Source organism: Anomaloglossus baeobatrachus, chromosome 3 (assembly GCF_048569485.1).
Source record: "Anomaloglossus baeobatrachus isolate aAnoBae1 chromosome 3, aAnoBae1.hap1, whole genome shotgun sequence".
NCBI classification, from domain to species: domain Eukaryota; kingdom Metazoa; phylum Chordata; class Amphibia; order Anura; family Aromobatidae; genus Anomaloglossus; species Anomaloglossus baeobatrachus.
The window spans coordinates 250,494,367-250,507,202 of NC_134355.1; the positions used below are offsets into that span (position 1 = coordinate 250,494,367).

Consider the following 12,836-nt stretch of genomic DNA (forward strand, 5'->3'; position numbering starts at 1 on the left):
ATACAAATCACATAGGAGATGCTCAGGCTGCAGCCTACTCATGACATGGGAGATGCTGGGAGTGCAGCCTATACATCACATGACAGACGTTGAGGCTGTTGTGTTCATCGGTTGGACAGAAGCACACAGCACACTAACGTCGCCCACAAAGTACATGCTGACACACGCAAAGGCTAGTGTCATGACGTAATCCTTCATTGTATGTCCTGCAGTGTTCTTTAGTGAACGCTGTGTGCACGTGCTCGCTGTGGACAGGAGAAAAACAGGGACAGCCAGCCCGAGCAGAGTGCATCTTTCTGGGGCTGGAGGAAAGGACCCCTGCCCTACACCATGATGCTCTCAGATTACATAGCAAAAATCTGGTGACAGATTCATTTCAACTGTTATCTCTTAGGCTATGTTTGTACACTGCATCTTTTCTAACCACAAAAATGCAGCATTTTTGGCCCCAAAAAACGCACTTGCGGCAAAAAACACATAAAACAAACGCAAGCGTTTTTGACGCATTTTGCCCAATGCGTTTTTTAAGTCAAATCTATTGACTGGAAAAGCTCAAAAACTGGCAAAACGCAAAAAGAATTGACATGCTGCATCTCCAAAAACACAGCTAAAATTCAGCCAAAAAAAGATGCACTGTGCGGACAGAAAAAAAGAAATCTCATAGACTTTGCTGGGAGAAGGAAATACATGCATTTAAGAGCATCTTTGTGACCTGAAAAATGCACCAAAAACGCATTAAAAGATGCACTGTGTGAACATAGCCTTAAGTGACTTCTCCCACTGAACTCCAAAGCTCAGAATAAGCAGAGCTTTTAATCAATAACTTGAGTTATATGGAACCTTTTCCGAAAAAATGACATATATCAAACTGTTCAGCTTTTCCTTCTCTATATTATGATGTAAGTAGATTGGGCAGCATTTTAATGACGAATGACATGTTCACCTTAAAGACGCAATGTATCACAGGTTAGAATATATATTTATTAATAATTAAACTAAATTATTAAATAACATGTATTAAATAAACTGTAGCAAGAGTACTAGAATAACGATATTATGTATAAAATCTCTAAGAAAAATGTTCATTTTTACCCAAAAGTCAATCGGAATGCTTCTTTAATTTTCAAATCTCCTCCACAAAAATCTAAACTAGAATCTAATTGGTTGGTACACTCAAAATGGACGGCTGGCATAGTTTTATTATTGCTCAATAGGGAGAAAACATTACAAACAGCCGCTTTCCTACCCCCATTTATACAATAAGAGCACCGGAAACCATGACTGATGCTGTTGTTGGCACATACTAGACCAGGCACCGATGGTTTTCCAGATTTCCAGGTGGCTGCTCTATGAAATACCTCGTATTTCACTTGTAATGGGAGTGATATGAGAAAAAATATATTAGATATTTGCTATAAATACAATAACCAAATTTACAGTGAAGGTTTAGTTTTACTTCCAGTCAGCAAACAGTGGGGAGTCTTGCTACTTGAAAGGCATGTATATAAAATATATATAAAATACTGTATATACATTATATAATTTATAGGCATAATCACTTTTTACGTGCCTCCTTATTTTAAGATGAAATATTAATTTATTAGTGCATTCACTGCCGGATAACTGTGGTTAGCCAACAGAAATTCTTTAAGTTTCTTTTCTTTAAGCAAACATTTTCTTTATAAGTCAAAGTAGTATGACTAAGTTAGATTTTTTATTCTTACAATATATTTTAAGGGACCTTCATTTCCAGCTGTGCCTCAGAAATTCAAAGTCACAATGTTAGAATATACTCTTCGGGTTTTCTGTGGTATTTGTAAAAATAAGAAAAAGAACTCTCCTCAAAAGCATAAAACAGTTTAAGGTAAAGGAAACAAAGACATTTTGAGAACTCTTAAAGCATAATCATCATTTAAATTTTTCTTTAATGATTGAAAAGTACACATGAAAATAAAAAACTTTGTAATTTACTTATTAGAGAGATCTGGGGTGTTTTTTTCCACTTGAACTGACGGGGGGGGGGGCCTAAGGCAGACACAGACGTTCTACTGCAAGTTATACTTTAAAGGAGAACTTACGGCTTCTAGCTTCTCCTCCCATCTCCATCATTTCCTACCTCAATAATGGGAAAATATGTCTTCACTAACTACAGATGTTACCCATGAATTGAGAAAGAAAGATTAATCGAGCAGGAAAAAGGAGATTTCCCTGATAAAATATATTGCACCATTTTCTAATTATCATGTATACTACTGATTTATAGAATGTAGAGCAACTAGGAAGACAAACAGTGCAAGAATAGAGTCTTATCTACTGTATAATAAAAAAAGGTTTAAAAATCAGAAAACTTGCTCACCTGAATAAGTTGTGAAAGTCACACCTACTGAAGAAATATGAAACGACTGCAGTTGCCTCATGGTGAAAAATACTGAACAACTAGAGAGAAGGATTAATTTGTGCTGTGGTAGGAATGGAGACCAAGAAGAACAGATCCTTGATAGTGATTTATTTCCAATGCGTTTTGGAGTGAAAACAACTCCTTCAGGACAATCACAATAAAAAAAACCCATTGTGATTGTCCTGAAAAAGGAGTTGTTTTTACTCCATAACATGTTGACAACAGATCACTAACCAGGATCTGTTCTTCTTGGTCTCCTACTGCAGTGCAGATTAATCCCTTCCCTTCGCTCCAGTTGTTCAAGATACCATTGATTTATGAAATAAAAGGTTACTAAAATAAACTAAATAAACTATTTCATTGCAAAAACATCCTACTTCTCTTTAGAAATATATTATTCTTCCTACAACCCATCTTTTATGGCTGTGCAAGCACTGCAGCTTCTTCAATGCTCACATAGCTCTATATAATTGTAGTCTGCATAGTTAGTAACAACTATGCTGAGTATAAACCTCTATAGTACGTAGTCAGCTCAAGAAGCAGAAGTAAATAAATTACGAAAATAATGAAGAGGCTACAAGGCTTGTATCATGTCATGGCCCATTCAGCTGCTCAGCAGTATGGCTGCCAGTGACATCCACGGGTGGATACTGACTGCCGAGGACTCCTGCGCAGGACTGGAGACTAAGCCTCCTCTTTGTCATGCCCCAATAATTCATGCACATACACACATGCACAACATACATACATACTGTAATGCCCGGGTGGTGGATCCTCTGGGCCGTGCACCGGACTCCCCCAGTGAGGCAACACAGAGCTAACCCCTATACAGGGACTGTCTGGTCACCCCACTAGAGGGCCTAGGTGCACGGTTGCCGGAGCACTAAGCAGGATAAGGTTAGAGTCCTTTCCAGAAGCTGGAATGAGGAAATCCCTGGGGACAAAGAGTTCCTGGTGCCAGGTGTGATGACGGTGCCCGGGTACTGATGGCAGGTAGAGATGTCAGACGTGAACAGAGTCCAACCGGTAGAGGAGGCAAAGGTCACCGGGTAAAGCCGAGGGTAGGAGGCAGGTTCAGACTGAAGAGGATGGTAGCGTCTCAGCTGATAGTCCCCGTAGGACCACTCGGACAGGCTGTGGCCCAGGCCAGGATAGCTTGGCAGGACAGTCCCCGCAGGACCTCTCGGACAGGACCAGGTTAACTTGGTAGAAGTGGTTCTGTGGAAGACACAGTGTTAATGCAAGACACAGCAAGCGGGACCTGGACTCCTAGCTATAGAACTCGTAGAACAGGCGACGCCCTCCAGGCAGGAAGCTCCTAATATACCTGACCCTGACTGATGCAATATCCTGTTTAGGGAGTGCTGGGCCTTAAACAGAAGGTCAGTGACCGCGCGCGCGCCCGAATGCGCATGCGCGACGCCCGGGTGCCAGAGGCGAGAGCAGGGAGCGGTGCCGAGGAGGACGTGTGACTGGAGGCAGGAGACCCGGGGACCAGAGCAGTGAGTGAGGAACGACGTCGGGACCCGGGGAGCGTGACACATACATACATAAGCATATTCACATTAGGCACACAAATACACAATATAAAATATTATTCTAATATTATCATCTTACAAATGAAAATTAAAATGTTGGTACTACCCTTCAGACGACCAGTAGAATATTTTTTTCACCTTTTCACATATATGTCCATCATAATTTTGTTTTCAGAAAACCCCTATTTCCTGACTCCACTTTTTTTTTTTTAAGACAAACTGTGCTTTACTCATCCTCCCCAGGTTAAACAGAGTCTCTACTCATGTTTCCAGTATCTGTTATTGTCATTAGCACTGACATCATGTTAACAGTGCGTCATCCAGTAACTGAGCTCAATGGTTCTGCCCAGGATCATAACATTAGCTGCTCAAAGAAGCTAAGCCCACTGATTACTAACACTGCAAGCTGTGGTGAACTTGGGGGTGGAGTAAAGCGCAGTTTGGTATCCTTAAAATAAACAATACCCAAGGTAAGTGTACGTGTACAAGTCTTTTAGATGCTAACATAGCCACTCAGTTTTTCCAGACAAAGCCTCTTTATGAAAATGCTGGCAATTGTTTTCATGAGGTGGCTTTGCCATCATTTTTGCAATGGCTCCACAGTCAGCGGCTTTCACTCTATACTGTTAAGTATAAAAAGTGTCTGACGTTTGCACTTTTTTTGACCACTTTAGGGTGTTAGAAACCCTAAAAAGACTAAAATAAGTGACATAGGAGGGAACATGCGCACAGCAATGTTATTCTGTTCATTTTATGGGACGCTGTTTTGGCATTCTTTCAAGCGAATTCAGGGTGGAATCCATCTGAAAAAAGAGGCCATGTGCACATATGATATCCTAAATGGGGTAATCTGAAACTGGAAAATGCTTTTAAAGGTTCATTAATAAATAATAGCATCATTTTGATTTACTGATTACATAAATGCTCACCTTATAGTAAGTGTTGGTGCAGGGATTCCAAATGCGTCCATATCATTTACTGGTTTGAGATGATTACTTAAAATATGTATTGAAAAATGCATTTAAATTGTTTTTACATAATTATTTTTTTTATAACTTAAAAAAACCTATTTAGTGTAGGGACCTACAGACATGAGGTCCCTTGACGAGGGTGTAGGCTTACGTTTTATGGCCATAAATACCAACAAAAACCTCATATTTTTTTGTTTGTACAGGATACAGCCAGGCCCCTTTCTGTTGGGCCTTGCATTGTAGAGTGTCTGTCCGTGCATGATATACAGTGGAGTACGGCTTGGCAGCCCGCCTGATCTAATAGAAGGGCGTTACCTAATAGGCTGCGGGTTTGTGACTGTGTCATCTGCATGTGAACAGCGCTCTATGCAAGCCACTTGTGTGCAGTTTTATCATCTAGCAGTCACCTCCCCTCCATTCCATGAAGGTGTGTGTGTGATCTGCTTCTCCTGCACCTGTGATGCCTCCACTTAGTGGGGGTTTAGCTGTATCCTGCTAGAGCATCAGTTTTTGGCCAGGGCGATGTACACACTGCAGCCCAACTTGCTGTGAGTAATACTTGATTTTTGGAGGACATTATCCTCTTATTGTTGCTTTTTTTATATTTAGTGTAGGGACCTACAGACATGAGGTCCCTTGACGAGGGTGTAGGCTTACGTTTTATGGCCATAAATACCAACAAAAACCTCATATTTTTTTGTTTGTACAGGATACAGCCAGGCCCCTTTCTGTTGGGCCTTGCATTGTAGAGTGTCTGTCCGTGCATGATATACAGTGGAGTACGGCTTGGCAGCCCGCCTGATCTAATAGAAGGGCGTTACCTAATAGGCTGCGGGTTTGTGACTGTGTCATCTGCATGTGAACAGCGCTCTATGCAAGCCACTTGTGTGCAGTTTTATCATCTAGCAGTCACCTCCCCTCCATTCCATGAAGGTGAGTGTGTGATCTGCTTCTCCTGCACCTGTGATGCCTCCACTTAGTGGGGGTTTAGCTGTATCCTGCTAGAGCATCAGTTTTTGGCCAGGGCGATGTACACACTGCAGCCCAACTTGCTGTGAGTAATACTTGATTTTTGGAGGACATTATCCTCTTATTGTTGCTTTTTTTATATTTAGTGTAGGGACCTACAGACATGAGGTCCCTTGACGAGGGTGTAGGCTTACGTTTTATGGCCATAAATACCAACAAAAACCTCATATTTTTTTGTTTGTACAGGATACAGCCAGGCCCCTTTCTGTTGGGCCTTGCATTGTAGAGTGTCTGTCCGTGCATGATATACAGTGGAGTACGGCTTGGCAGCCCGCCTGATTTAATAGAAGGGCGTTACCTAATAGGCTGCGGGTTTGTGACTGTGTCATCTGCATGTGAACAGCGCTCTATGCAAGCCACTTGTGTGCAGTTTTATCATCTAGCAGTCACCTCCCCTCCATTCCATGAAGGTGTGTGTGTGATCTGCTTCTCCTGCACCTGTGATGCCTCCACTTAGTGGGGGTTTAGCTGTATCCTGCTAGAGCATCAGTTTTTGGCCAGGGCGATGTACACACTGCAGCCCAACTTGCTGTGAGTAATACTTGATTTTTGGAGGACATTATCCTCTTATTGTTGCTTTTTTTATATTTAGTGTAGGGACCTACAGACATGAGGTCCCTTGACGAGGGTGTAGGCTTACGTTTTATGGCCATAAATACCAACAAAAACCTCATATTTTTTTGTTTGTACAGGATACAGCCAGGCCCCTTTCTGTTGGGCCTTGCATTGTAGAGTGTCTGTCCGTGCATGATATACAGTGGAGTACGGCTTGGCAGCCCGCCTGATCTAATAGAAGGGCGTTACCTAAAAGGCTGCGGGTTTGTGACTGTGTCATCTGCATGTGAACAGCGCTCTATGCAAGCCACTTGTGTGCAGTTTTATCATCTAGCAGTCACCTCCCCTCCATTCCATGAAGGTGTGTGTGTGATCTGCTTCTCCTGCACCTGTGATGCCTCCACTTAGTGGGGGTTTAGCTGTATCCTGCTAGAGCATCAGTTTTTGGCCAGGGCGATGTACACACTGCAGCCCAACTTGCTGTGAGTAATACTTGATTTTTGGAGGACATTATCCTCTTATTGTTGCTTTTTTTATATTTAGTGTAGGGACCTACAGACATGAGGTCCCTTGACGAGGGTGTAGGCTTACGTTTTATGGCCATAAATACCAACAAAAACCTCATATTTTTTTGTTTGTACAGGATACAGCCAGGCCCCTTTCTGTTGGGCCTTGCATTGTAGAGTGTCTGTCCGTGCATGATATACAGTGGAGTACGGCTTGGCAGCCCGCCTGATTTAATAGAAGGGCGTTACCTAATAGGCTGCGGGTTTGTGACTGTGTCATCTGCATGTGAACAGCGCTCTATGCAAGCCACTTGTGTGCAGTTTTATCATCTAGCAGTCACCTCCCCTCCATTCCATGAAGGTGTGTGTGTGATCTGCTTCTCCTGCACCTGTGATGCCTCCACTTAGTGGGGGTTTAGCTGTATCCTGCTAGAGCATCAGTTTTTGGCCAGGGCGATGTACACACTGCAGCCCAACTTGCTGTGAGTAATACTTGATTTTTGGAGGACATTATCCTCTTATTGTTGCTTTTTTTATATTTAGTGTAGGGACCTACAGACATGAGGTCCCTTGACGAGGGTGTAGGCTTACGTTTTATGGCCATAAATACCAACAAAAACCTCATATTTTTTTGTTTGTACAGGATACAGCCAGGCCCCTTTCTGTTGGGCCTTGCATTGTAGAGTGTCTGTCCGTGCATGATATACAGTGGAGTACGGCTTGGCAGCCCGCCTGATCTAATAGAAGGGCGTTACCTAATAGGCTGCGGGTTTGTGACTGTGTCATCTGCATGTGAACAGCGCTCTATGCAAGCCACTTGTGTGCAGTTTTATCATCTAGCAGTCACCTCCCCTCCATTCCATGAAGGTGTGTGTGTGATCTGCTTCTCCTGCACCTGTGATGCCTTCACTTAGTGGGGGTTTAGCTGTATCCTGCTAGAGCATCAGTTTTTGGCCAGGGCGATGTACACACTGCAGCCCAACTTGCTGTGAGTAATACTTGATTTTTGGAGGACATTATCCTCTTATTGTTGCTTTTTTTATATTTAGTGTAGGGACCTACAGACATGAGGTCCCTTGACGAGGGTGTAGGCTTACGTTTTATGGCCATAAATACCAACAAAAACCTCATATTTTTTTGTTTGTACAGGATACAGCCAGGCCCCTTTCTGTTGGGCCTTGCATTGTAGAGTGTCTGTCCGTGCATGATATACAGTGGAGTACGGCTTGGCAGCCCGCCTGATCTAATAGAAGGGCGTTACCTAATAGGCTGCGGGTTTGTGACTGTGTCATCTGCATGTGAACAGCGCTCTATGCAAGCCACTTGTGTGCAGTTTTATCATCTAGCAGTCACCTCCCCTCCATTCCATGAAGGTGTGTGTGTGATCTGCTTCTCCTGCACCTGTGATGCCTCCACTTAGTGGGGGTTTAGCTGTATCCTGCTAGAGCATCAGTTTTTGGCCAGGGCAATGTACACACTGCAGCCCAACTTGCTGTGAGTAATATTTGATTTTTGGAGGACATTATCCTCTTATTGTTGCTTTTTTTATATTTAGTGTAGGGACCTACAGACATGAGGTCCCTTGACGAGGGTGTAGGCTTACGTTTTATGGCCATAAATACCAACAAAAACCTCATATTTTTTTGTTTGTACAGGATACAGCCAGGCCCCTTTCTGTTGGGCCTTGCATTGTAGAGTGTCTGTCCGTGCATGATATACAGTGGAGTACGGCTTGGCAGCCCGCCTGATCTAATAGAAGGGCGTTACCTAATAGGCTGCGGGTTTGTGACTGTGTCATCTGCATGTGAACAGCGCTCTATGCAAGCCACTTGTGTGCAGTTTTATCATCTAGCAGTCACCTCCCCTCCATTCCATGAAGGTGTGTGTGTGATCTGCTTCTCCTGCACCTGTGATGCCTCCACTTAGTGGGGGTTTAGCTATATCCTGCTAGAGCATCAGTTTTTGGCCAGGGCGATGTACACACTGCAGCCCAACTTGCTGTGAGTAATACTTGATTTTTGGAGGACATTATCCTCTTATTGTTGCTTTTTTTATATTTAGTGTAGGGACCTACAGACATGAGGTCCCTTGACGAGGGTGTAGGCTTACGTTTTATGGCCATAAATACCAACAAAAACCTCATATTTTTTTGTTTGTACAGGATACAGCCAGGCCCCTTTCTGTTGGGCCTTGCATTGTAGAGTGTCTGTCCGTGCATGATATACAGTGGAGTACGGCTTGGCAGCCCGCCTGATCTAATAGAAGGGCGTTACCTAATAGGCTGCGGGTTTGTGACTGTGTCATCTGCATGTGAACAGCGCTCTATGCAAGCCACTTGTGTGCAGTTTTAGCATCTAGCAGTCACCTCCCCTCCATTCCATGAAGGTGTGTGTGTGATCTGCTTCTCCTGCACCTGTGATGCCTCCACTTAGTGGGGGTTTAGCTGTATCCTGCTAGAGCATCAGTTTTTGGCCAGGGCGATGTACACACTGCAGCCCAACTTGCTGTGAGTAATACCTGATTTTTGGAGGACATTATCCTCTTATTGTTGCTTTTTTCACTTTTTTTGACCACTTTAGGGTGTTAGAAACCCTAAAAAGACTAAAATAAGTGACATAGGAGGGAACATGCGCACAGCAATGTTATTCTGTTCATTTTATGGGACGCTGTTTTGGCATTCTTTCAAGCGAATTCAGGGTGGAATCCATCTGAAAAAAGAGGCCATGTGCACATATGATATCCTAAATGGGGTAATCTGAAACTGGAAAATGCTTTTAAAGGTTCATTAATAAATAATAGCATCATTTTGATTTACTGATTACATAAATGCTCACCTTATAGTAAGTGTTGGTGCAGGGATTCCAAATGCGTCCATATCATTTACTGGTTTGAGATGATTACTTAAAATATGTATTGAAAAATGCATTTAAATTGTTTTTACATAATTATTTTTTTTATAACTTAAAAAAACCTATAATGTAAAGTACAATATACGCTTTCAAAAAATGAAGAATAAAAAAATATTGAATTGATAAAGGTAATAGCTTAGAGAAGAGTCTGAGTGGTGGAGATGGCATATGTCAAAGACAAGATAGCCTCGTGTACTGTAACTGGGCCACCCACCCCAACATGCTGAAGTGTGTCCACCCCAGGTGATACCCACACTGAAGTGATGCCAACCACCTATCTCGAAGATAGGCAATTGATATTTTAGGTGGGCCTATATCAAGTGTTAAGGGGCATTTGTACTGATAGATAATAATGAGCAGTGTTGTTAAAAATCTTCATTTCAGACCTCTCTGACAGACCAGGGTTCAACGAGGAAACTGATGGAGGTGGAATATCTAAAACGTTCTAGGTGCACCCTGTGTCTCCCTACTATGACAGCATCGATTGCCATATGGCATAGTGAGATGATCCCTAAGATCCAGGTCCCGGTCAGAAATTTCGCTCAGAGCATTATAAACCCACATTCCATATACAAATTTGAGTAGATGGGAGGCGGTGGGTTTTGGAGTTTTGGCGGACTTTTACGATGGTGCAGAGATTAGGCCCTGCAACGATATACTTCGGGAGCACCCCTCCCTAAATGCCTGTTTTTATCAAAACTAGCAGATTCGCCATTTTCTAAGCACAAAATTCCCCCCTGGATCAAACCCGACCTTACCCACTGTTAAGGCGCTATTGTTTAAAAAAACTATTGAGGCAACCGGGAATCTCTTTATCCTACAAATGGTTGAACGAGCAAAAGCTCCCATACATGACTAAATGGGAATCAGATTTAGACATTAACACCTCCCCCTCGACGTGGCATACTGTGACACAGTGGGTGCAAAGATCCTCAAAATGCATTAACCATCTGGAACAGCTGAAAAAGGTGCATCTCCGTTGGTACCTTACGCCGGTAAAATTGGTGCATTATCTCCCCAGCTACTCACCGCTCTGTTGGAAGGGCTGCCTCCAGAGGGGATCACTGGGCCACTGTTGGTGGCACTGTCCGAGGATCCAACCTTTTTGGATAGCAGTTTTCAGACTCATTAGTGAAATGACAGGTGTGCATGCCAACCCCAACCCAGGGCTGGCAGTTCTGAACTTGGCCATAGACTCGTACCCGCAGAATTTTAGGGGACTGATTGTGCACATTCTAATAGCTGCCAGACAGTGTCTCAGCCATTCATGGAAGGCCACTGAAGCTCCCTCTGGAGCGGAGTTATATAGTAGGATCAACCAACAATGCCAATATGAATAGCGATTTATTACAGATCATTCAGTAAACATCCTTTGCTTTAGTCTGTAAACAGGTCTTCAAATGACCGGCAGTCCAATTGTGCTGCCAGTTAGTCCATGTAAGCAAATGCAATACTGTATTGTGGATTTCTACTGCTCACACTACATCTATTGGGTGACATAGACATATTTAGAATCTACTGTATCTCAACCAAAGTTCCATGAGTACCAAAAACATGTTTGTTTGATTTTAAACCTGGTATTCTCTACAATTAGAGATATTCTGAGCCAATGGAAAAGGTAAGGACACTTTTGACTAAAGGGGGCTTTACACGCTACGACATCGCTAATGCGAACTCGTTGGGGTCACGGAATTGGTGACGCACATCCGGCCGCATTAGCGATGCCGTTGCGTGTGACACCGATGAGCGATTTTGCATCGTTGCAAAAACGTGCAAAATCGCTCATCGGTGACATGGGGGTCCATTCTCAAAAATCGTTACTGCAGCAGTAACGAGGTTGTTCCTCGTTCCTGCGGCAGCACACATCGCTCCGTGTGACACTGCAGGAACGAGGAAGCTCTCCTTACCTGCCTCCCGGCCGCTATGCGGAAGGAAGGAGGTGGGCGGGATGTTACGTTCCGCTCAGCTCTGCCCCTCCGCTGCTATTGTGCGGCCGCTCAGTGACGTCGTTGTGACGCTGCACGGACCGCCCCCTTAGAAAGGAGGCTGTTCGCCGGTCACAGCGACGTCGCCGGGCAGGTAAGTATGTGTGACGGGTCTGGGCGATGTTGTGCGGCACGGGGACCGATATCGCAGTGTGTAAAGCCCGCTTTAGGCAAAGTTCACATGTCCAGAAATCATCCAGAACGATATAGCAGCAATCCATTGGCAAAAAAGTTGTGCAGACACAACTTTATTGTCAGTTTTTAAATAATTGATTTCAGCTGGATCCATTTTTTTTAACATCGAAGTCTATGGAAAAAGGGTCCATTAACAGATTGCTATTTAGCCATCCATTTTTCTTTCATTCGTAAAGGATCCATTTTTTTTCTTTCCTGGAAAATAAATAGCAATTTGTTAATGGATCCATCCTACACAGACTGCAATATTTTAAAAAAAAATAAATAAAAGGATCCATCCAATCAATTATTTAAAGAGAACTTGTCACCAGATTTGTCACCTATAAACGTCAGCCATCAGCAGTAAGCCGTTATGTACAGCATTCTAGAATACTGTATATACAGCTTAAGTCCAGAAATATTTGGACACTTACCGAATCTTTGTGATTTATGCTCTGCATGCCACTATTTTGATTTAAAGTGAAACATCCAAAAATGAATATTGAAGTTTAGATTTTCAGATTGAATTAAAGGAATTGAGCAAAAATATCTTGTGAAACATTTAGGAATTGCAACCATTTTTCTACAAAGCTTTCACATTCCAGGGGCCCAAAAGTAATTGGAGAAATCAACATTGCCACAACTAAAATATTTATTTTTAATACTTCTGGAAGACTGGAAGCCATAGATGTCACCAAACACTGGGTTTCCTCCTTTCTGATGCTATGCCAGGTCTTTACTGCAGCTGACTTCATTTGTTGCTTGTTTGTG

The 12,836-nt window shown here is 42.9% G+C and overlaps 1 protein-coding gene across 1 annotated transcript in view; it reads right to left on the bottom strand.

Moving 5' to 3' along the window:
* The window catches only part of UST (uronyl 2-sulfotransferase), a 585,268-nt gene that overhangs the window by 417,785 nt on the left and 154,647 nt on the right, over positions 1 to 12,836 (bottom strand). The gene's annotated exons all lie outside the window — the stretch shown is intronic.